A 21,530-nucleotide genomic window follows, 5' to 3' on the forward strand; every position below is an offset into this window, starting at 1 on the left:
TTTTGGTAGAGATGAAGGTTCAAGGTTCAATTTATTGCAATATAGTGTCAAACACAATTGGAATTCTTTACAGCCAGTCACGCATGGATGTAATGTGGCAAACGAAACATTAAGACAGAACAAGATATGACAATACACAGTCATATGGAAGGTGAATGGAAGGTGCTAAGAGTAATAATGATACTTACACTAATACTGAATGATAAAAGTAGGAGTAATAGAAACAATAAAGTGCAAACAGTGCATTCAGTCCTGAAAAGGAATTGAACTGTCATTAAGCAGCCAGGCGGCCGTGGGAAAGAAGCTCAGGCGATGCCGGGATTTTGCAGTTCTCGGGAGCCGAAGCCTTCTACCTGAAGGGAGCAGCTGAAACATGGTACAGCCTGGATGAGATGGGTCAGACATAATTTTTCTTGCCCTTCTCACAGCCCTGAGGTTGTGAAGGGATTCCAGAGAAGGTAGAGAGGTGTTGATCACTCTCTCTGCCGAGCGGATCACCCGCTGCAGCTTGGCCTTGTCCTTGGCTGCTGCAGCAGGGAACCATGTAATTATTGATTGTGTAATAATGGATTTAATGATGGCAGAGTAAAACCGGATTAATATTTAATAATGAAGTTTTGCAGCTGGCCTCCAGAATCCAGCTGTCTTCTCCAAGCATGACTTCCCTGGTTTCTGGCGTTGGGCCAGTGGCGCAATGGATAACGCGTCTGACTACGGATCAGAAGATTCTAGGTTCGACTCCTGGCTGGCTCGATCCTGTTTTTACTCCTTCCTCCCACACGTTGGGTGTCTGCTGTCCTGCGTCAACATGCCTCAGTAGAGCAGAGGACGCACACCAGGCTCTGATTGCTCAGATGGCGGAGCGCAGGACTGCAGGCAGGCAATTTAGCCGTCCAACCTTAGGTCGATGGGCCGGAGGCAGTGAAGCTTTGCCTCTTGGAGGTGCTGCGATCCTTGCCTTCGAAGCCAGCGTTGCGCATAACCCGGCCGGTGAAAAAGGCAAGCGCACGTCAAAAGAGCGTTCCCTGACCGGGAATCGAACCCGGGCCGCGGCGGTGAGAGCGCCGAATCCTAGCCACTAGACCACCAGGGAGGACACGCTGGCCTTCAGGCCGTGGATGCCTGGCACACTGTGCGGAAGGAAAACGGGGCTAAAGTCTCAAACTAGTCGACAAAAGGGCACCCTGCCCCGTGTGAGGCTCGAACTCACGACCTTCAGATTATGAGACTGACGCGCTGCCTAACTGCGCCAACAATCACGCCCAGACCGACGGCTCCTGGGTGGCCCCTTGCGTCTGGTTGCGTGGCATTTTGTGCGCCACCAGCGAGGAAACTCCTGCGAGGAGAGCACGACTGGGCTTCTTGCACTCTGGCTACCCACACTGAGGACCTTCTCGTTCTTAATATGTTACACGTACAGAAACAACTTCAAGGAGACACAGAGGGGCTATGTCATGCCCAGGATTCCTATCGTCTTTTAAATGGTGTCGAGAATGGCACGCCTGCCGTTGCTGGACGATCTTGGCGCACATGCTCTCAGGCTAGATAAAACCCATTATAAATAAACACTTACATTTGACACATTTGACACAGCTGACAGATTAATGGAATAACGTTACATATCCACAATGCAAAGTCCCAGTTATTCAGTGATCACGTGTTTGGCTCGTCTTTAGCCTCATTATCTAGTAGAAAAACTTAAATTGTGCTAAAGTTGAAAGACTGTCCTATGTAAGTTGGTGACGTGTTCCACGTATTAGAGTCTGTTAAAGTAAAAGCTCTGCGGCCATTGCCTGTGGCAGTAAACTGTACTTCGCACTCACCTCTTGAAGAATCTCTTGTTTGCCTTGTGTGCTCGAGACACAACGCCACCGGTTCTTTTAAGGATGTCGCCGCCGTATGGTTAACTGTTGTCTACATTAGAAGGCAACTGCGAACCATAAAAAGGCCCTGAGACGTACAGAGATGGCGCTTTTTCGCTAAATTGCAATGCCGGCGTCCATCCGCATTTGATCAAGTATTTTCATTGCGCGTTCAAGTAGAACGAGCAGGGTCTGAGAATGGCGATTCCGTTTTGTGACCCTGTTCTAAAACAGTATGATCAAGGGGGAAAGGATCATTGAATGCAAAACCACTTTGACAGCATCCGTTACAGGGCATATGGAGACGGGCTGCGTGTGCTTTTGGCAAATGAAAGGCTTCGGGCACATTGTTCCTCATTTCGAAAAATCCACATTCGTCACTATTTCAAGGCGTTTGTGAAGAAATAAATAAGAATTAAAGATGAGCTGCATGAAGGCAATAAAATCGTGAGTCATTCCAAAAGTTACACCGGCACATTCGCTGAGGAGCGCAATCGACTCGCTCGGGCCAGCTGGGGTGGTCAGGATGGCCGAGCGGTCTAAGGCGCTGCGTTCAGGTCGCAGTCTCCTCTGGAGGCGTGGGTTCGAATCCCACTTCTGACATTCTGTTGCCTTTGTTGTAGCCACCCGTGCTGTGTATCGCGCTTTCTTCCGAGGGAGCGTCCTTTTCAAAGACGCCAGGAGACAGGCACGCGGGGGACGACCCGGTTTCCCATTTTGGTAGAGATGAAGGTTCAAGGTTCAATTTATTGCAATATAGTGTCAAACACAATTGGAATTCTTTACAGCCAGTCACGCATGGATGTAATGTGGCAAACGAAACATTAAGACAGAACAAGATATGACAATACACAGTCATATGGAAGGTGAATGGAAGGTGCTAAGAGTAATAATGATACTTACACTAATACTGAATGATAAAAGTAGGAGTAATAGAAACAATAAAGTGCAAACAGTGCATTCAGTCCTGAAAAGGAATTGAACTGTCATTAAGCAGCCAGGCGGCCGTGGGAAAGAAGCTCAGGCGATGCCGGGATTTTGCAGTTCTCGGGAGCCGAAGCCTTCTACCTGAAGGGAGCAGCTGAAACATGGTACAGCCTGGATGAGATGGGTCAGACATAATTTTTCTTGCCCTTCTCACAGCCCTGAGGTTGTGAAGGGATTCCAGAGAAGGTAGAGAGGTGTTGATCACTCTCTCTGCCGAGCGGATCACCCGCTGCAGCTTGGCCTTGTCCTTGGCTGCTGCAGCAGGGAACCATGTAATTATTGATTGTGTAATAATGGATTTAATTATGGCAGAGTAAAACCGGATTAATATTTAATAATGAAGTTTTGCAGCTGGCCTCCAGAATCCAGCTGTCTTCTCCAAGCATGACTTCCCTGGTTTCTGGCGTTGGGCCAGTGGCGCAATGGATAACGCGTCTGACTACGGATCAGAAGATTCTAGGTTCGACTCCTGGTTGGCTCGATCCTGTTTTTACTCCTTCCTCCCACACGTTGGGTGTCTGCTGTCCTGCGTCAACATGCCTCAGTAGAGCAGAGGACGCACACCAGGCTCTGATTGCTCAGATGGCGGAGCGCAGGACTGCAGGCAGGCAATTTAGCCGTCCAACCTTAGGTCGATGGGCCGGAGGCAGTGAAGCTTTGCCTCTTGGAGGTGCTGCGATCCTTGCCTTCGAAGCCAGCGTTGCGCATAACCCGGCCGGTGAAAAAGGCAAGCGCACGTCAAAAGAGCGTTCCCTGACCGGGAATCGAACCCGGGCCGCGGCGGTGAGAGCGCCGAATCCTAGCCACTAGACCACCAGGGAGGACACGCTGGCCTTCAGGCCGTGGATGCCTGGCACACTGTGCGGAAGGAAAACGGGGCTAAAGTCTCAAACTAGTCGACAAAAGGGCACCCTGCCCCGTGTGAGGCTCGAACTCGCGACCTTCAGATTCTGAGACTGACGCGCTGCCTAACTGCGCCAACGAGGCACGCCCAGACCGACGGCTCCTGGGAGGCCCCTTGCGTCTGGTTGCGTGGCATTTTGTGCGCCACCAGCGAGGAAACTCCTGCGAGGAGAGCACGACTGGGCTTCTTGCACTCTGGCTACCCACACTGAGGACCTTCTCGTTCTTAATATGTTACACGTACAGAAACAACTTCAAGGAGACACAGAGGGGCTATGTCATGCCCAGGATTCCTATCGTCTTTTAAATGGTGTCGAGAATGGCACGCCTGCCGTTGCTGGACGATCTTGGCGCACATGCTCTCAGGCTAGATAAAACCCATTATAAATAAACACTTACATTTGACACATTTGACACAGCTGACAGATTAATGGAATAACGTTACATATCCACAATGCAAAGTCCCAGTTATTCAGTGATCACGTGTTTGGCTCGTCTTTAGCCTCATTATCTAGTAGAAAAACTTAAATTGTGCTAAAGTTGAAAGACTGTCCTATGTAAGTTGGTGACGTGTTCCACGTATTAGAGTCTGTTAAAGTAAAAGCTCTGCGGCCATTGCCTGTGGCAGTAAACTGTACTTCGCACTCACCTCTTGAAGAATCTCTTGTTTGCCTTGTGTGCTCGAGACACAATGCCACCGGTTCTTTTAAGGATGTCGCCGCCGTATGGTTAACTGTTGTCTACATTAGAAGGCAACTGCGAACCATAAAAAGGCCCTGAGACGTACAGAGATGGCGCTTTTTCGCTAAATTGCAATGCCGGCGTCCATCCGCATTTGATCAAGTATTTTCATTGCGCGTTCAAGTAGAACGAGCAGGGTCTGAGAATGGCAATTCCTTTTTGTGACCCTGTTCTAAAACAGTATGATCAGGCGGGAAAGGATCATTGAATGCAAAACCACTTTGACAGCATCCGTTACAGGGCATATGGAGACGGGCTGCGTGTGCTTTTGGCAAATGAAAGGCTTCGGGCACATTGTTCCTCATTTCGAAAAATCCACATTCGTCACTATTTCAAGGCGTTTGTGAAGAAATAAATAAGAATTAAAGATGAGCTGCATGAAGGCAATAAAATCGTGAGTCATTCCAAAAGTTACACCGGCACATTCGCTGAGGAGCGCAATTGACTCGCTCGGGCCAGCTGGGGTGGTCAGGATGGCCGAGCGGTCTAAGGCGCTGCGTTCAGGTCGCAGTCTCCTCTGGAGGCCTGGGTTCGAATCCCACTTCTGACATTCTGTTGCCTTTGTTGTAGCCACCCGTGCTGTGTATCGCGCTTTCTTCCGAGGGAGCGTCCTTTTCAAAGACGCCAGGAGACAGGCACGCGGGGGACGACCCGGTTTCCCATTTTGGTAGAGATGAAGGTTCAAGGTTCAATTTATTGCAATATAGTGTCAAACACAATTGGAACTCTTTACAGCCAGTCACGCATGGATGTAATGTGGCAAACGAAACATTAAGACAGAACAAGATATGACAATACACAGTCATATGGAAGGTGAATGGAAGGTGCTAAGAGTAATAATGATACTTACACTAATACTGAATGATAAAAGTAGGAGTAATAGAAACAATAAAGTGCAAACAGTGCATTCAGTCCTGAAAAGGAATTGAACTGTCATTAAGCAGCCAGGCGGCCGTGGGAAAGAAGCTCAGGCGATGCCGGGATTTTGCAGTTCTCGGGAGCCGAAGCCTTCTACCTGAAGGGAGCAGCTGAAACATGGTACAGCCTGGATGAGATGGGTCAGACATAATTTTTCTTGCCCTTCTCACAGCCCTGAGGTTGTGAAGGGATTCCAGAGAAGGTAGAGAGGTGTTGATCACTCTCTCTGCCGAGCGGATCACCCGCTGCAGCTTGGCCTTGTCCTTGGCTGCTGCAGCAGGGAACCATGTAATTATTGATTGTGTAATAATGGATTTAATGATGGCAGAGTAAAACCGGATTAATATTTAATAATGAAGTTTTGCAGCTGGCCTCCAGAATCCAGCTGTCTTCTCCAAGCATGACTTCCCTGGTTTCTGGCGTTGGGCCAGTGGCGCAATGGATAACGCGTCTGACTACGGATCAGAAGATTCTAGGTTCGACTCCTGGCTGGCTCGATCCTGTTTTTACTCCTTCCTCCCACACGTTGGGTGTCTGCTGTCCTGCGTCAACATGCCTCAGTAGAGCAGAGGACGCACACCAGGCTCTGATTGCTCAGATGGCGGAGCGCAGGACTGCAGGCAGGCAATTTAGCCGTCCAACCTTAGGTCGATGGGCCGGAGGCAGTGAAGCTTTGCCTCTTGGAGGTGCTGCGATCCTTGCCTTCGAAGCCAGCGTTGCGCATAACCCGGCCGGTGAAAAAGGCAAGCGCACGTCAAAAGAGCGTTCCCTGACCGGGAATCGAACCCGGGCCGCGGCGGTGAGAGCGCCGAATCCTAGCCACTAGACCACCAGGGAGGACACGCTGGCCTTCAGGCCGTGGATGCCTGGCACACTGTGCGGAAGGAAAACGGGGCTAAAGTCTCAAACTAGTCGACAAAAGGGCACCCTGCCCCGTGTGAGGCTCGAACTCACGACCTTCAGATTATGAGACTGACGCGCTGCCTAACTGCGCCAACGAGGCACGCCCAGACCGACGGCTCCTGGGTGGCCCCTTGCGTCTGGTTGCGTGGCATTTTGTGCGCCACCAGCGAGGAAACTCCTGCGAGGAGAGCACGACTGGGCTTCTTGCACTCTGGCTACCCACACTGAGGACCTTCTCGTTCTTAATATGTTACACGTACAGAAACAACTTCAAGGAGACACAGAGGGGCTATGTCATGCCCAGGATTGCTATCGTCTTTTAAATGGTGTCGAGAATGGCACGCCTGCCGTTGCTGGACGATCTTGGCGCACATGCTCTCAGGCTAGATAAAACCCATTATAAATAAACACTTACATTTGACACATTTGACACAGCTGACAGATTAATGGAATAACGTTACATATCCACAATGCAAAGTCCCAGTTATTCAGTGATCACGTGTTTGGCTCGTCTTTAGCCTCATTATCTAGTAGAAAAACTTAAATTGTGCTAAAGTTGATTTTGCAGTTCTCGGGAGCCGAAGCCTTCTACCTGAAGGGAGCAGCTGAAACATGGTACAGCCTGGATGAGATGGGTCAGACATAATTTTTCTTGCCCTTCTCACAGCCCTGAGGTTGTGAAGGGATTCCAGAGAAGGTAGAGAGGTGTTGATCACTCTCTCTGCCGAGCGGATCACCCGCTGCAGCTTGGCCTTGTCCTTGGCTGCTGCAGCAGGGAACCATATAATTATTGATTGTGTAATAATGGATTTAATGATGGCAGAGTAAAACCGGATTAATATTTAATAATGAAGTTTTGCAGCTGGCCTCCAGGATCCAGCTGTCTTCTCCAAGCATGACTTCCCTGGTTTCTGGTGTTGGGCCAGTGGTGCAATGGATAACGCGTCTGACTACGGATCAGAAGATTCTAGGTTCGACTCCTGGCTGGCTCGATCCTGTGTTTACTCCTTCCTCCCACACGTTGGGTGTCTGCTGTCCTGCGTCAACATGCCTCAGTAGAGCAGAGGACGCACACCAGGCTCTGATTGCTCAGATGGCGGAGCGCAGGACTGCAGGCAGGCAATTTAGCCGTCCAACCTTAGGTCGATGGGCCGGAGGCAGTGAAGCTTTGCCTCTTGGAGGTGCTGCGATCCTTGCCTTCGAAGCCAGCGTTGCGCATAACCCGGCCGGTGAAAAAGGCAAGCGCACGTCAAAAGAGCGTTCCCTGACCGGGAATCGAACCCGGGCCGCGGCGGTGAGAGCGCCGAATCCTAGCCACTAGACCACCAGGGAGGACACGCTGGCCTTCAGGCCGTGGATGCCTGGCACACTGTGCGGAAGGAAAACGGGGCTAAAGTCTCAAACTAGTCGACAAAAGGGCACCCTGCCCCGTGTGAGGCTCGAACTCACGACCTTCAGATTATGAGACTGACGCGCTGCCTAACTGCGCCAACGAGGCACGCCCAGACTGACGGCTCCTGGGTGGCCCCTTGCGTCTGGTTGCGTGGCATTTTGTGCGCCACCAGCGAGGAAACTCCTGCGAGGAGAGCACGACTGGGCTTCTTGCACTCTGGCTACCCACACTGAGGACCTTCTCGTTCTTAATATGTTACACGTACAGAAACAACTTCAAGGAGACACAGAGGGGCTATGTCATGCCCAGGATTCCTATCGTCTTTTAAATGGTGTCGAGAATGGCACGCCTGCCGTTGCTGGACGATCTTGGCGCACATGCTCTCAGGCTAGATAAAACCCATTATAAATAAACACTTACATTTGACACATTTGACACAGCTGACAGATTAATGGAATAACGTTACATATCCACAATGCAAAGTCCCAGTTATTCAGTGATCACGTGTTTGGCTCGTCTTTAGCCTCATTATCTAGTAGAAAAACTTAAATTGTGCTAAAGTTGAAAGACTGTCCTATGTAAGTTGGTGACGTGTTCCACGTATTAGAGTCTGTTAAAGTAAAAGCTCTGCGGCCATTGCCTGTGGCAGTAAACTGTACTTCGCACTCACCTCTTGAAGAATCTCTTGTTTGCCTTGTGTGCTCGAGACACAATGCCACCGGTTCTTTTAAGGATGTCGCCGCCGTATGGTTAACTGTTGTCTACATTAGAAGGCAACTGCGAACCATAAAAAGGCCCTGAGACGTACAGAGATGGCGCTTTTTCGCTAAATTGCAATGCCGGCGTCCATCCGCATTTGATCAAGTATTTTCATTGCGCGTTCAAGTAGAACGAGCAGGGTCTGAGAATGGCGATTCCTTTTTGTGACCCTGTTCTAAAACAGTATGATCAGGCGGGAAAGGATCATTGAATGCAAAACCACTTTGACAGCATCCGTTACAGGGCATATGGAGACGGGCTGCGTGTGCTTTTGGCAAATGAAAGGCTTCGGGCACATTGTTCCTCATTTCGAAAAATCCACATTCGTCACTATTTCAAGGCGTTTGTGAAGAAATAAATAAGAATTAAAGATGAGCTGCATGAAGGCAATAAAATCGTGAGTCATTCCAAAAGTTACACCGGCACATTCGCTGAGGAGCGCAATCGACTCGCTCGGGCCAGCTGGGGTGGTCAGGATGGCCGAGCGGTCTAAGGCGCTGCGTTCAGGTCGCAGTCTCCTCTGGAGGCGTGGGTTCGAATCCCACTTCTGACATTCTGTTGCCTTTGTTGTAGCCACCCGTGCTGTGTATCGCGCTTTCTTCCGAGGGAGCGTCCTTTTCAAAGACGCCAGGAGACAGGCACGCGGGGGACGACCCGGTTTCCCATTTTGGTAGAGATGAAGGTTCAAGGTTCAATTTATTGCAATATAGTGTCAAACACAATTGGAATTCTTTACAGCCAGTCACGCATGGATGTAATGTGGCAAACGAAACATTAAGACAGAACAAGATATGACAATACACAGTCATATGGAAGGTGAATGGAAGGTGCTAAGAGTAATAATGATACTTACACTAATACTGAATGATAAAAGTAGGAGTAATAGAAACAATAAAGTGCAAACAGTGCATTCAGTCCTGAAAAGGAATTGAACTGTCATTAAGCAGCCAGGCGGCCGTGGGAAAGAAGCTCAGGCGATGCCGGGATTTTGCAGTTCTCGGGAGCCGAAGCCTTCTACCTGAAGGGAGCAGCTGAAACATGGTACAGCCTGGATGAGATGGGTCAGACATAATTTTTCTTGCCCTTCTCACAGCCCTGAGGTTGTGAAGGGATTCCAGAGAAGGTAGAGAGGTGTTGATCACTCTCTCTGCCGAGCGGATCACCCGCTGCAGCTTGGCCTTGTCCTTGGCTGCTGCAGCAGGGAACCATGTAATTATTGATTGTGTAATAATGGATTTAATGATGGCAGAGTAAAACCGGATTAATATTTAATAATGAAGTTTTGCAGCTGGCCTCCAGAATCCAGCTGTCTTCTCCAAGCATGACTTCCCTGGTTTCTGGCGTTGGGCCAGTGGCGCAATGGATAACGCGTCTGACTACGGATCAGAAGATTCTAGGTTCGACTCCTGGCTGGCTCGATCCTGTTTTTACTCCTTCCTCCCACACGTTGGGTGTCTGCTGTCCTGCGTCAACATGCCTCAGTAGAGCAGAGGACGCACACCAGGCTCTGATTGCTCAGATGGCGGAGCGCAGGACTGCAGGCAGGCAATTTAGCCGTCCAACCTTAGGTCGATGGGCCGGAGGCAGTGAAGCTTTGCCTCTTGGAGGTGCTGCGATCCTTGCCTTCGAAGCCAGCGTTGCGCATAACCCGGCCGGTGAAAAAGGCTAGCGCACGTCAAAAGAGCGTTCCCTGACCGGGAATCGAACCCGGGCCGCGGCGGTGAGAGCGCCGAATCCTAGCCACTAGACCACCAGGGAGGACACGCTGGCCTTCAGGCCGTGGATGCCTGGCACACTGTGCGGAAGGAAAACGGGGCTAAAGTCTCAAACTAGTCGACAAAAGGGCACCCTGCCCCGTGTGAGGCTCGAACTCACGACCTTCAGATTATGAGACTGACGCGCTGCCTAACTGCGCCAACAATCACGCCCAGACCGACGGCTCCTGGGTGGCCCCTTGCGTCTGGTTGCGTGGCATTTTGTGCGCCACCAGCGAGGAAACTCCTGCGAGGAGAGCACGACTGGGCTTCTTGCACTCTGGCTACCCACACTGAGGACCTTCTCGTTCTTAATATGTTACACGTACAGAAACAACTTCAAGGAGACACAGAGGGGCTATGTCATGCCCAGGATTCCTATCGTCTTTTAAATGGTGTCGAGAATGGCACGCCTGCCGTTGCTGGACGATCTTGGCGCACATGCTCTCAGGCTAGATAAAACCCATTATAAATAAACACTTACATTTGACACATTTGACACAGCTGACAGATTAATGGAATAACGTTACATATCCACAATGCAAAGTCCCAGTTATTCAGTGATCACGTGTTTGGCTCGTCTTTAGCCTCATTATCTAGTAGAAAAACTTAAATTGTGCTAAAGTTGAAAGACTGTCCTATGTAAGTTGGTGACGTGTTCCACGTATTAGAGTCTGTTAAAGTAAAAGCTCTGCGGCCATTGCCTGTGGCAGTAAACTGTACTTCGCACTCACCTCTTGAAGAATCTCTTGTTTGCCTTGTGTGCTCGAGACACAATGCCACCGGTTCTTTTAAGGATGTCGCCGCCGTATGGTTAACTGTTGTCTACATTAGAAGGCAACTGCGAACCATAAAAAGGCCCTGAGACGTACAGAGATGGCGCTTTTTCGCTAAATTGCAATGCCGGCGTCCATCCGCATTTGATCAAGTATTTTCATTGCGTGTTCAAGTAGAACGAGCAGGGTCTGAGAATGGCGATTCCTTTTTGTGACCCTGTTCTAAAACAGTATGATCAGGCGGGAAAGGATCATTGAATGCAAAACCACTTTGACAGCATCCGTTACAGGGCATATGGAGACGGGCTGCGTGTGCTTTTGGCAAATGAAAGGCTTCGGGCACATTGTTCCTCATTTCGAAAAATCCACATTCGTCACTATTTCAAGGCGTTTGTGAAGAAATAAATAAGAATTAAAGATGAGCTGCATGAAGGCAATAAAATCGTGAGTCATTCCAAAAGTTACACCGGCACATTCGCTGAGGAGTGCAATCGACTCGCTCGGGCCAGCTGGGGTGGTCAGGATGGCCGAGCGGTCTAAGGCGCTGCGTTCAGGTCGCAGTCTCCTCTGGAGGCGTGGGTTCGAATCCCACTTCTGACATTCTGTTGCCTTTGTTGTAGCCACCCGTGCTGTGTATCGCGCTTTCTTCCGAGGGAGCGTCCTTTTCAAAGACGCCAGGAGACAGGCACGCGGGGGACGACCCGGTTTCCCATTTTGGTAGAGATGAAGGTTCAAGGTTCAATTTATTGCAATATAGTGTCAAACACAATTGGAATTCTTTACAGCCAGTCACGCATGGATGTAATGTGGCAAACGAAACATTAAGACAGAACAAGATATGACAATACACAGTCATATGGAAGGTGAATGGAAGGTGCTAAGAGTAATAATGATACTTACACTAATACTGAATGATAAAAGTAGGAGTAATAGAAACAATAAAGTGCAAACAGTGCATTCAGTCCTGAAAAGGAATTGAACTGTCATTAAGCAGCCAGGCGGCCGTGGGAAAGAAGCTCAGGCGATGCCGGGATTTTGCAGTTCTCGGGAGCCGAAGCCTTCTACCTGAAGGGAGCAGCTGAAACATGGTACAGCCTGGATGAGATGGGTCAGACATAATTTTTCTTGCCCTTCTCACAGCCCTGAGGTTGTGGAGGGATTCCAGAGAAGGTAGAGAGGTGTTGATCACTCTCTCTGCCGAGCGGATCACCCGCTGCAGCTTGGCCTTGTCCTTGGCTGCTGCAGCAGGGAACCATGTAATTATTGATTGTGTAATAATGGATTTAATGATGGCAGAGTAAAACCGGATTAATATTTAATAATGAAGTTTTGCAGCTGGCCTCCAGAATCCAGCTGTCTTCTCCAAGCATGACTTCCTTGGTTTCTGGCGTTGGGCCAGTGGCGCAATGGATAACGCGTCTGACTACGGATCAGAAGATTCTAGGTTCGACTCCTGGCTGGCTCGATCCTGTTTTTACTCCTTCCTCCCACACGTTGGGTGTCTGCTGTCCTGCGTCAACATGCCTCAGTAGAGCAGAGGACGCACACCAGGCTCTGATTGCTCAGATGGCGGAGCGCAGGACTGCAGGCAGGCAATTTAGCCGTCCAACCTTAGGTCGATGGGCCGGAGGCAGTGAAGCTTTGCCTCTTGGAGGTGCTGCGATCCTTGCCTTCGAAGCCAGCGTTGCGCATAACCCGGCCGGTGAAAAAGGCAAGCGCACGTCAAAAGAGCGTTCCCTGACCGGGAATCGAACCCGGGCCGCGGCGGTGAGAGCGCCGAATCCTAGCCACTAGACCACCAGGGAGGACACGCTGGCCTTCAGGCCGTGGATGCCTGGCACACTGTGCGGAAGGAAAACGGGGCTAAAGTCTCAAACTAGTCGACAAAAGGGCACCCTGCCCCGTGTGAGGCTCGAACTCACGACCTTCAGATTATGAGACTGACGCGCTGCCTAACCGCGCCAACGAGGCACGCCCAGACCGACGGCTCCTGGGTGGCCCCTTGCGTCTGGTTGCGTGGCATTTTGTGCGCCACCAGCGAGGAAACTCCTGCGAGGAGAGCACGACTGGGCTTCTTGCACTCTGGCTACCCACACTGAGGACCTTCTCGTTCTTAATATGTTACACGTACAGAAACAACTTCAAGGAGACACAGAGGGGCTATGTCATGCCCAGGATTCCTATCGTCTTTTAAATGGTGTCGAGAATGGCACGCCTGCCGTTGCTGGACGATCTTGGCGCACATGCTCTCAGGCTAGATAAAACCCATTATAAATAAACACTTACATTTGACACATTTGACACAGCTGACAGATTAATGGAATAACGTTACATATCCACAATGCAAAGTCCCAGTTATTCAGTGATCACGTGTTTGGCTCGTCTTTAGCCTCATTATCTAGTAGAAAAACTTAAATTGTGCTAAAGTTGAAAGACTGTCCTATGTAAGTTGGTGACGTGTTCCACGTATTAGAGTCTGTTAAAGTAAAAGCTCTGCGGCCATTGCCTGTGGCAGTAAACTGTACTTCGCACTCACCTCTTGAAGAATCTCTTGTTTGCCTTGTGTGCTCGAGACACAATGCCACCGGTTCTTTTAAGGATGTCGCCGCCGTATGGTTAACTGTTGTCTACATTAGAAGGCAACTGCGAACCATAAAAAGGCCCTGAGACGTACAGAGATGGCGCTTTTTCGCTAAATTGCAATGCCGGCGTCCATCCGCATTTGATCAAGTATTTTCATTGCGTGTTCAAGTAGAACGAGCAGGGTCTGAGAATGGCAATTCCTTTTTGTGACCCTGTTCTAAAACAGTATGATCAGGCGGGAAAGGATCATTGAATGCAAAACCACTTTGACAGCATCCGTTACAGGGCATATGGAGACGGCTGCGTGTGCTTTTGGCAAATGAAAGGCTTCGGGCACATTGTTCCTCATTTCGAAAAATCCACATTCGTCACTATTTCAAGGCGTTTGTGAAGAAATAAATAAGAATTAAAGATGAGCTGCATGAAGGCAATAAAATCGTGAGTCATTCCAAAAGTTACACCGGCACATTCGCTGAGGAGCGCAATCGACTCGCTCAGGCCAGCTGGGGTGGTCAGGATGGCCGAGCGGTCTAAGGCGCTGCGTTCAGGTCGCAGTCTCCTCTGGAGGCGTGGGTTCGAATCCCACTTCTGACATTCTGTTGCCTTTGTTGTAGCCACCCGTGCTGTGTATCGCGCTTTCTTCCGAGGGAGCGTCCTTTTCAAAGACGCCAGGAGACAGGCACGCGGGGGACGACCCGGTTTCCCATTTTGGTAGAGATGAAGGTTCAAGGTTCAATTTATTGCAATATAGTGTCAAACACAATTGGAATTCTTTACAGCCAGTCACGCATGGATGTAATGTGGCAAACGAAACATTAAGACAGAACAAGATATGACAATACACAGTCATATGGAAGGTGAATGGAAGGTGCTAAGAGTAATAATGATACTTACACTAATACTGAATGATAAAAGTAGGAGTAATAGAAACAATAAAGTGCAAACAGTGCATTCAGTCCTGAAAAGGAATTGAACTGTCATTAAGCAGCCAGGCGGCCATGGGAAAGAAGCTCAGGCGATGCCGGGATTTTGCAGTTCTCGGGAGCCGAAGCCTTCTACCTGAAGGGAGCAGCTGAAACATGGTACAGCCTGGATGAGATGGGTCAGACATAATTTTTCTTGCCCTTCTCACAGCCCTGAGGTTGTGAAGGGATTCCAGAGAAGGTAGAGAGGTGTTGATCACTCTCTCTGCCGAGCGGATCACCCGCTGCAGCTTGGCCTTGTCCTTGGCTGCTGCAGCAGGGAACCATGTAATTATTGATTGTGTAATAATGGATTTAATGATGGCAGAGTAAAACCGGATTAATATTTAATAATGAAGTTTTGCAGCTAGCCTCCAGAATCCAGCTGTCTTCTCCAAGCATGACTTCCCAGGTTTCTGGCGTTGGGCCAGTGGCGCAATGGATAACGCGTCTGACTACGGATCAGAAGATTCTAGGTTCGACTCCTGGCTGGCTCGATCCTGTTTTTACTCCTTCCTCCCACACGTTGGGTGTCTGCTGTCCTGCGTCAACATGCCTCAGTAGAGCAGAGGACGCACACCAGGCTCTGATTGCTCAGATGGCGGAGCGCAGGACTGCAGGCAGGCAATTTAGCCGTCCAACCTTAGGTCGATGGGCCGGAGGCAGTGAAGCTTTGCCTCTTGGAGGTGCTGCGATCCTTGCCTTCGAAGCCAGCGTTGCGCATAACCCGGCCGGTGAAAAAGGCAAGCGCACGTCAAAAGAGCGTTCCCTGACCGGGAATCGAACCCGGGCCGCGGCGGTGAGAGCGCCGAATCCTAGCCACTAGACCACCAGGGAGGACACGCTGGCCTTCAGGCCGTGGATGCCTGGCACACTGTGCGGAAGGAAAACGGGGCTAAAGTCTCAAACTAGTCGACAAAAGGGCACCCTGCCCCGTGTGAGGCTCGAACTCACGACCTTCAGATTATGAGACTGATGCGCTGCCTAACTGCGCCAACGAGGCACGCCCAGACCGGCGGCTCCTGGGTGGCCCCTTGCGTCTGGTTGCGTGGCATTTTGTGCGCCACCAGCGAGGAAACTCCTGCGAGGAGAGCACGACTGGGCTTCTTGCACTCTGGCTACCCACACTGAGGACCTTCAGGTTCTTAATATGTTACACGTACAGAAACAACTTCAAGGAGACACAGAGGGGCTATGTCATGCCCAGGATTCCTATCGTCTTTTAAATGGTGTCGAGAATGGCACGCCTGCCGTTGCTGGACGATCTTGGCGCACATGCTCTCAGGCTAGATAAAACCCATTATAAATAAACACTTACATTTGACACATTTGACACAGCTGACAGATTAATGGAATAACGTTACATATCCACAATGCAAAGTCCCAGTTATTCAGTGATCACGTGTTTGGCTCGTCTTTAGCCTCATTATCTAGTAGAAAAACTTAAATTGTGCTAAAGTTGAAAGACTGTCCTATGTAAGTTGGTGACGTGTTCCACGTATTAGAGTCTGTTAAAGTAAAAGCTCTGCGGCCATTGCCTGTGGCAGTAAACTGTACTTCGCACTCACCTCTTGAAGAATCTCTTGTTTGCCTTGTGTGCTCGAGACACAACGCCACCGGTTCTTTTAAGGATGTCGCCGCCGTATGGTTAACTGTTGTCTACATTAGAAGGCAACTGCGAACCATAAAAAGGCCCTGAGACGTACAGAGATGGCGCTTTTTCGCTAAATTGCAATGCCGGCGTCCATCCGCATTTGATCAAGTATTTTCATTGCGCGTTCAAGTAGAACGAGCAGGGTCTGAGAATGGCGATTCCGTTTTGTGACCCTGTTCTAAAACAGTATGATCAAGGGGGAAAGGATCATTGAATGCAAAACCACTTTGACAGCATCCGTTACAGGGCATATGGAGACGGGCTGCGTGTGCTTTTGGCAAATGAAAGGCTTCGGGCACATTGTTCCTCATTTCGAAAAATCCACATTCGTCACTATTTCAAGGCGTTTGTGAAGAAATAAATAAGAATTAAAGATGAGCTGCATGAAGGCAATAAAATCGTGAGTCATTCCAAAAGTTACACCGGCACATTCGCTGAGGAGCGCAATCGACTCGCTCGGGCCAGCTGGGGTGGTCAGGATGGCCGAGCGGTCTAAGGCGCTGCGTTCAGGTCGCAGTCTCCTCTGGAGGCGTGGGTTCGAATCCCACTTCTGACATTCTGTTGCCTTTGTTGTAGCCACCCGTGCTGTGTATCGCGCTTTCTTCCGAGGGAGCGTCCTTTTCAAAGACGCCAGGAGACAGGCACGCGGGGGACGACCCGGTTTCCCATTTTGGTAGAGATGAAGGTTCAAGGTTCAATTTATTGCAATATAGTGTCAAACACAATTGGAATTCTTTACAGCCAGTCACGCATGGATGTAATGTGGCAAACGAAACATTAAGACAGAACAAGATATGACAATACACAGTCATATGGAAGGTGAATGGAAGGTGCTAAGAGTAATAATGATACTTACACTAATACTGAATGATAAAAGTAGGAGTAATAGAAACAATAAAGTGCAAACAGTGCATTCAGTCCTGAAAAGGAATTGAACTGTCATTAAGCAGCCAGGCGGCCGTGGGAAAGAAGCTCAGGCGATGCCGGGATTTTGCAGTTCTCGGGAGCCGAAGCCTTCTACCTGAAGGGAGCAGCTGAAACATGGTACAGCCTGGATGAGATGGGTCAGACATAATTTTTCTTGCCCTTCTCACAGCCCTGAGGTTGTGAAGGGATTCCAGAGAAGGTAGAGAGGTGTTGATCACTCTCTCTGCCGAGCGGATCACCCGCTGCAGCTTGGCCTTGTCCTTGGCTGCTGCAGCAGGGAACCATGTAATTATTGATTGTGTAATAATGGATTTAATGATGGCAGAGTAAAACCGGATTAATATTTAATAATGAAGTTTTGCAGCTGGCCTCCAGAATCCAGCTGTCTTCTCCAAGCATGACTTCCCTGGTTTCTGGCGTTGGGCCAGTGGCGCAATGGATAACGCGTCTGACTACGGATCAGAAGATTCTAGGTTCGACTCCTGGCTGGCTCGATCCTGTTTTTACTCCTTCCTCCCACACGTTGGGTGTCTGCTGTCCTGCGTCAACATGCCTCAGTAGAGCAGAGGACGCACACCAGGCTCTGATTGCTCAGATGGCGGAGCGCAGGACTGCAGGCAGGCAATTTAGCCGTCCAACCGTAGGTCGATGGGCCGGAGGCAGTGAAGCTTTGCCTCTTGGAGGTGCTGCGATCCTTGCCTTCGAAGCCAGCGTTGCGCATAACCCGGCCGGTGAAAAAGGCAAGCGCACGTCAAAAGAGCGTTCCCTGACCGGGAATCGAACCCGGGCCGCGGCGGTGAGAGCGCCGAATCCTAGCCACTAGACCACCAGGGAGGACACGCTGGCCTTCAGGCCGTGGATGCCTGGCACACTGTGCGGAAGGAAAACGGGGCTAAAGTCTCAAACTAGTCGACAAAAGGGCACCCTGCCCCGTGTGAGGCTCGAACTCACGACCTTCAGATTATGAGACTGACGCGCTGCCTAACTGCGCCAACGAGGCACGCCCAGACCGACGGCTCCTGGGTGGCCCCTTGCGTCTGGTTACGTGGCATTTTGTGCGCCACCAGCGAGGAAACTCCTGCGAGGAGAGCACGACTGGGCTTCTTGCACTCTGGCTACCCACACTGAGGACCTTCTCGTTCTTAATATGTTACACGTACAGAAACAACTTCAAGGAGACACAGAGGGGCTATGTCATGCCCAGGATTCCTATCGTCTTTTAAATGGTGTCGAGAATGGCACGCCTGCCGTTGCTGGACGATCTTGGCGCACATGCTCTCAGGCTAGATAAAACCCATTATAAATAAACACTTACATTTGACACATTTGACACAGCTGACAGATTAATGGAATAACGTTACATATCCACAATGCAAAGTCCCAGTTATTCAGTGATCACGTGTTTGGCTCGTCTTTAGCCTCATTATCTAGTAGAAAAACTTAAATTGTGCTAAAGTTGAAAGACTGTCCTATGTAAGTTGGTGACGTGTTCCACGTATTAGAGTCTGTTAAAGTAAAAGCTCTGCGGCCATTGCCTGTGGCAGTAAACTGTACTTCGCACTCACCTCTTGAAGAATCTCTTGTTTGCCTTGTGTGCTCGAGACACAATGCCACCGGTTCTTTTAAGGATGTCGCCGCCGTATGGTTAACTGTTGTCTACATTAGAAGGCAACTGCGAACCATAAAAAGGCCCTGAGACGTACAGAGATGGCGCTTTTTCGCTAAATTGCAATGCCGGCGTCCATCCGCATTTGATCAAGTATTTTCATTGCGCGTTCAAGTAGAACGAGCAGGGTCTGAGAATGGCGATTCCTTTTTGTGACCCTGTTCTAAAACAGTATGATCAGGCGGGAAAGGATCATTGAATGCAAAACCACTTTGACAGCATCCGTTACAGGGCATATGGAGACGGGCTGCGTGTGCTTTTGGCAAATGAAAGGCTTCGGGCACATTGTTCCTCATTTCGAAAAATCCACATTCGTCACTATTTCAAGGCGTTTGTGAAGAAATAAATAAGAATTAAAGATGAGCTGCATGAAGGCAATAAAATCGTGAGTCATTCCAAAAGTTACACCGGCACATTCGCTGAGGAGCGCAATCGACTCGCTCGGGCCAGCTGGGGTGGTCAGGATGGCCGAGCGGTCTAAGGCGCTGCGTTCAGGTCGCAGTCTCCTCTGGAGGCGTGGGTTCGAATCCCACTTCTGACATTCTGTTGCCTTTGTTGTAGCCACCCGTGCTGTGTATCGCGCTTTCTTCCGAGGGAGCGTCCTTTTCAAAGACGCCAGGAGACAGGCACGCGGGGGACGACCCGGTTTCCCATTTTGGTAGAGATGAAGGTTCAAGGTTCAATTTATTGCAATATAGTGTCAAACACAATTGGAATTCTTTACAGCCAGTCACGCATGGATGTAATGTGGCAAACGAAACATTAAGACAGAACAAGATATGACAATACACAGTCATATGGAAGGTGAATGGAAGGTGCTAAGAGTAATAATGATACTTACACTAATACTGAATGATAAAAGTAGGAGTAATAGAAACAATAAAGTGCAAACAGTGCATTCAGTCCTGAAAAGGAATTGAACTGTCATTAAGCAGCCAGGCGGCCGTGGGAAAGAAGCTCAGGCGATGCCGGGATTTTGCAGTTCTCGGGAGCCGAAGCCTTCTACCTGAAGGGAGCAGCTGAAACATGGTACAGCCTGGATGAGATGGGTCAGACATAATTTTTCTTGCCCTTCTCACAGCCCTGAGGTTGTGAAGGGATTCCAGAGAAGGTAGAGAGGTGTTGATCACTCTCTCTGCCGAGCGGATCACCCGCTGCAGCTTGGCCTTGTCCTTGGCTGCTGCAGCAGGGAACCATGTAATTATTGATTGTGTAATAATGGATTTAATGATGGCAGAGTAAAACCGGATTAATATTTAATAATGAAGTTTTGCAGCTGGCCTCCAGAATCCAGCTGTCTTCTCCAAGCATGACTTCCCTGGTTTCTGGCGTTGGGCCAGTGGCGCAATGGATAACGCGTCTGACTACGGATCAGAAGATTCTAGGTTCGACTCCTGGCTGGCTCGATCCTGTTTTTACTCCTTCCTCCCACACGTTGGGTGTCTGCTGTCCTGCGTCAACATGCCTCAGTAGAGCAGAGGACGCACACCAGGCTCTGATTGCTCAGATGGCGGAGCGCAGGACTGCAGGCAGGCAATTTAGCCGTCCAACCTTAGGTCGATGGGCCGGAGGCAGTGAAGCTTTGCCTCTTGGAGGTGCTGCGATCCTTGCCTTCGAAGCCAGCGTTGCGCATAACCCGGCCGGTGAAAAAGGCAAGCGCACGTCAAAAGAGCGTTCCCTGACCGGGAATCGAACCCGGGCCGCGGCGGTGAGAGCGCCGAATCCTAGCCACTAGACCACCAGGGAGGACACGCTGGCCTTCAGGCCGTGGATGCCTGGCACACTGTGCGGAAGGAAAACGGGGCTAAAGTCTCAAACTAGTCGACAAAAGGGCACCCTGCCCCGTGTGAGGCTCGAACTCACGACCTTCAGATTATGAGACTGACGCGCTGCCTAACTGCGCCAACAATCACGCCCAGACCGACGGCTCCTGGGTGGCCCCTTGCGTCTGGTTGCGTGGCATTTTGTGCGCCACCAGCGAGGAAACTCCTGCGAGGAGAGCACGACTGGGCTTCTTGCACTCTGGCTACCCACACTGAGGACCTTCTCGTTCTTAATATGTTACACGTACAGAAACAACTTCAAGGAGACACAGAGGGGCTATGTCATGCCCAGGATTCCTATCGTCTTTTAAATGGTGTCGAGAATGGCACGCCTGCCGTTGCTGGACGATCTTGGCGCACATGCTCTCAGGCTAGATAAAACCCATTATAAATAAACACTTACATTTGACACATTTGACACAGCTGACAGATTAATGGAATAACGTTACATATCCACAATGCAAAGTCCCAGTTATTCAGTGATCACGTGTTTGGCTCGTCTTTAGCCTCATTATCTAGTAGAAAAACTTAAATTGTGCTAAAGTTGAAAGACTGTCCTATGTAAGTTGGTGACGTGTTCCACGTATTAGAGTCTGTTAAAGTAAAAGCTCTGCGGCCATTGCCTGTGGCAGTAAACTGTACTTCGCACTCACCTCTTGAAGAATCTCTTGTTTGCCTTGTGTGCTCGAGACACAACGCCACCGGTTCTTTTAAGGATGTCGCCGCCGTATGGTTAACTGTTGTCTACATTAGAAGGCAACTGCGAACCATAAAAAGGCCCTGAGACGTACAGAGATGGCGCTTTTTCGCTAAATTGCAATGCCGGCGTCCATCCGCATTTGATCAAGTATTTTCATTGCGCGTTCAAGTAGAACGAGCAGGGTCTGAGAATGGCGATTCCGTTTTGTGACCCTGTTCT

General features: G+C 49.8%; 29 non-coding genes across 29 annotated transcripts; 15 read left to right on the forward strand and 14 right to left on the reverse strand.

The window, feature by feature from the left end:
• The first annotated feature begins 680 nt into the window (after positions 1-680).
• On the forward strand, positions 681-753 carry trnar-acg (transfer RNA arginine (anticodon ACG)). The gene has a single exon. It is a non-coding gene; the product is annotated as a tRNA-Arg (tRNA).
• A 268-nt stretch (positions 754-1,021) lies between these two features.
• Positions 1,022-1,093, reverse strand: trnae-cuc (transfer RNA glutamic acid (anticodon CUC)). The gene has a single exon. It is a non-coding gene; the product is annotated as a tRNA-Glu (tRNA).
• A 1,289-nt stretch (positions 1,094-2,382) lies between these two features.
• Positions 2,383-2,465, forward strand: trnal-cag (transfer RNA leucine (anticodon CAG)). The gene has a single exon. It is a non-coding gene; the product is annotated as a tRNA-Leu (tRNA).
• A 792-nt stretch (positions 2,466-3,257) lies between these two features.
• On the forward strand, positions 3,258-3,330 carry trnar-acg (transfer RNA arginine (anticodon ACG)). Its single transcript has one exon. It is a non-coding gene; the product is annotated as a tRNA-Arg (tRNA).
• Positions 3,331-3,598: 268 nt separating this feature from the next.
• On the reverse strand, positions 3,599-3,670 carry trnae-cuc (transfer RNA glutamic acid (anticodon CUC)). The gene has a single exon. It is a non-coding gene; the product is annotated as a tRNA-Glu (tRNA).
• A 92-nt stretch (positions 3,671-3,762) lies between these two features.
• trnal-cag (transfer RNA leucine (anticodon CAG)) lies at positions 3,763-3,836 on the reverse strand. Its single transcript has one exon. It is a non-coding gene; the product is annotated as a tRNA-Leu (tRNA).
• Positions 3,837-4,960: 1,124 nt separating this feature from the next.
• On the forward strand, positions 4,961-5,043 carry trnal-cag (transfer RNA leucine (anticodon CAG)). The gene has a single exon. It is a non-coding gene; the product is annotated as a tRNA-Leu (tRNA).
• Positions 5,044-5,835: 792 nt separating this feature from the next.
• trnar-acg (transfer RNA arginine (anticodon ACG)) lies at positions 5,836-5,908 on the forward strand. The gene has a single exon. It is a non-coding gene; the product is annotated as a tRNA-Arg (tRNA).
• A 268-nt stretch (positions 5,909-6,176) lies between these two features.
• trnae-cuc (transfer RNA glutamic acid (anticodon CUC)) lies at positions 6,177-6,248 on the reverse strand. The gene has a single exon. It is a non-coding gene; the product is annotated as a tRNA-Glu (tRNA).
• A 92-nt stretch (positions 6,249-6,340) lies between these two features.
• On the reverse strand, positions 6,341-6,414 carry trnam-cau (transfer RNA methionine (anticodon CAU)). Its single transcript has one exon. It is a non-coding gene; the product is annotated as a tRNA-Met (tRNA).
• Positions 6,415-7,574: 1,160 nt separating this feature from the next.
• trnae-cuc (transfer RNA glutamic acid (anticodon CUC)) lies at positions 7,575-7,646 on the reverse strand. The gene has a single exon. It is a non-coding gene; the product is annotated as a tRNA-Glu (tRNA).
• Positions 7,647-7,738: 92 nt separating this feature from the next.
• On the reverse strand, positions 7,739-7,812 carry trnam-cau (transfer RNA methionine (anticodon CAU)). Its single transcript has one exon. It is a non-coding gene; the product is annotated as a tRNA-Met (tRNA).
• A 1,124-nt stretch (positions 7,813-8,936) lies between these two features.
• On the forward strand, positions 8,937-9,019 carry trnal-cag (transfer RNA leucine (anticodon CAG)). The gene has a single exon. It is a non-coding gene; the product is annotated as a tRNA-Leu (tRNA).
• A 792-nt stretch (positions 9,020-9,811) lies between these two features.
• Positions 9,812-9,884, forward strand: trnar-acg (transfer RNA arginine (anticodon ACG)). The gene has a single exon. It is a non-coding gene; the product is annotated as a tRNA-Arg (tRNA).
• Positions 9,885-10,152: 268 nt separating this feature from the next.
• trnae-cuc (transfer RNA glutamic acid (anticodon CUC)) lies at positions 10,153-10,224 on the reverse strand. The gene has a single exon. It is a non-coding gene; the product is annotated as a tRNA-Glu (tRNA).
• A 1,289-nt stretch (positions 10,225-11,513) lies between these two features.
• Positions 11,514-11,596, forward strand: trnal-cag (transfer RNA leucine (anticodon CAG)). Its single transcript has one exon. It is a non-coding gene; the product is annotated as a tRNA-Leu (tRNA).
• Positions 11,597-12,388: 792 nt separating this feature from the next.
• Positions 12,389-12,461, forward strand: trnar-acg (transfer RNA arginine (anticodon ACG)). The gene has a single exon. It is a non-coding gene; the product is annotated as a tRNA-Arg (tRNA).
• A 268-nt stretch (positions 12,462-12,729) lies between these two features.
• trnae-cuc (transfer RNA glutamic acid (anticodon CUC)) lies at positions 12,730-12,801 on the reverse strand. The gene has a single exon. It is a non-coding gene; the product is annotated as a tRNA-Glu (tRNA).
• A 1,289-nt stretch (positions 12,802-14,090) lies between these two features.
• Positions 14,091-14,173, forward strand: trnal-cag (transfer RNA leucine (anticodon CAG)). The gene has a single exon. It is a non-coding gene; the product is annotated as a tRNA-Leu (tRNA).
• A 792-nt stretch (positions 14,174-14,965) lies between these two features.
• On the forward strand, positions 14,966-15,038 carry trnar-acg (transfer RNA arginine (anticodon ACG)). Its single transcript has one exon. It is a non-coding gene; the product is annotated as a tRNA-Arg (tRNA).
• Positions 15,039-15,306: 268 nt separating this feature from the next.
• On the reverse strand, positions 15,307-15,378 carry trnae-cuc (transfer RNA glutamic acid (anticodon CUC)). The gene has a single exon. It is a non-coding gene; the product is annotated as a tRNA-Glu (tRNA).
• A 92-nt stretch (positions 15,379-15,470) lies between these two features.
• Positions 15,471-15,544, reverse strand: trnam-cau (transfer RNA methionine (anticodon CAU)). The gene has a single exon. It is a non-coding gene; the product is annotated as a tRNA-Met (tRNA).
• A 1,124-nt stretch (positions 15,545-16,668) lies between these two features.
• trnal-cag (transfer RNA leucine (anticodon CAG)) lies at positions 16,669-16,751 on the forward strand. The gene has a single exon. It is a non-coding gene; the product is annotated as a tRNA-Leu (tRNA).
• Positions 16,752-17,543: 792 nt separating this feature from the next.
• Positions 17,544-17,616, forward strand: trnar-acg (transfer RNA arginine (anticodon ACG)). Its single transcript has one exon. It is a non-coding gene; the product is annotated as a tRNA-Arg (tRNA).
• A 268-nt stretch (positions 17,617-17,884) lies between these two features.
• Positions 17,885-17,956, reverse strand: trnae-cuc (transfer RNA glutamic acid (anticodon CUC)). Its single transcript has one exon. It is a non-coding gene; the product is annotated as a tRNA-Glu (tRNA).
• A 92-nt stretch (positions 17,957-18,048) lies between these two features.
• Positions 18,049-18,122, reverse strand: trnam-cau (transfer RNA methionine (anticodon CAU)). Its single transcript has one exon. It is a non-coding gene; the product is annotated as a tRNA-Met (tRNA).
• Positions 18,123-19,246: 1,124 nt separating this feature from the next.
• Positions 19,247-19,329, forward strand: trnal-cag (transfer RNA leucine (anticodon CAG)). The gene has a single exon. It is a non-coding gene; the product is annotated as a tRNA-Leu (tRNA).
• A 792-nt stretch (positions 19,330-20,121) lies between these two features.
• Positions 20,122-20,194, forward strand: trnar-acg (transfer RNA arginine (anticodon ACG)). The gene has a single exon. It is a non-coding gene; the product is annotated as a tRNA-Arg (tRNA).
• A 268-nt stretch (positions 20,195-20,462) lies between these two features.
• trnae-cuc (transfer RNA glutamic acid (anticodon CUC)) lies at positions 20,463-20,534 on the reverse strand. The gene has a single exon. It is a non-coding gene; the product is annotated as a tRNA-Glu (tRNA).
• Between the last annotated feature and the right edge of the window lie 996 nt (positions 20,535-21,530).

The sequence above is a fragment of the Misgurnus anguillicaudatus genome, chromosome 10 (genome assembly GCF_027580225.2).
Source record: "Misgurnus anguillicaudatus chromosome 10, ASM2758022v2, whole genome shotgun sequence".
Lineage (NCBI taxonomy): Eukaryota > Metazoa > Chordata > Actinopteri > Cypriniformes > Cobitidae > Misgurnus > Misgurnus anguillicaudatus.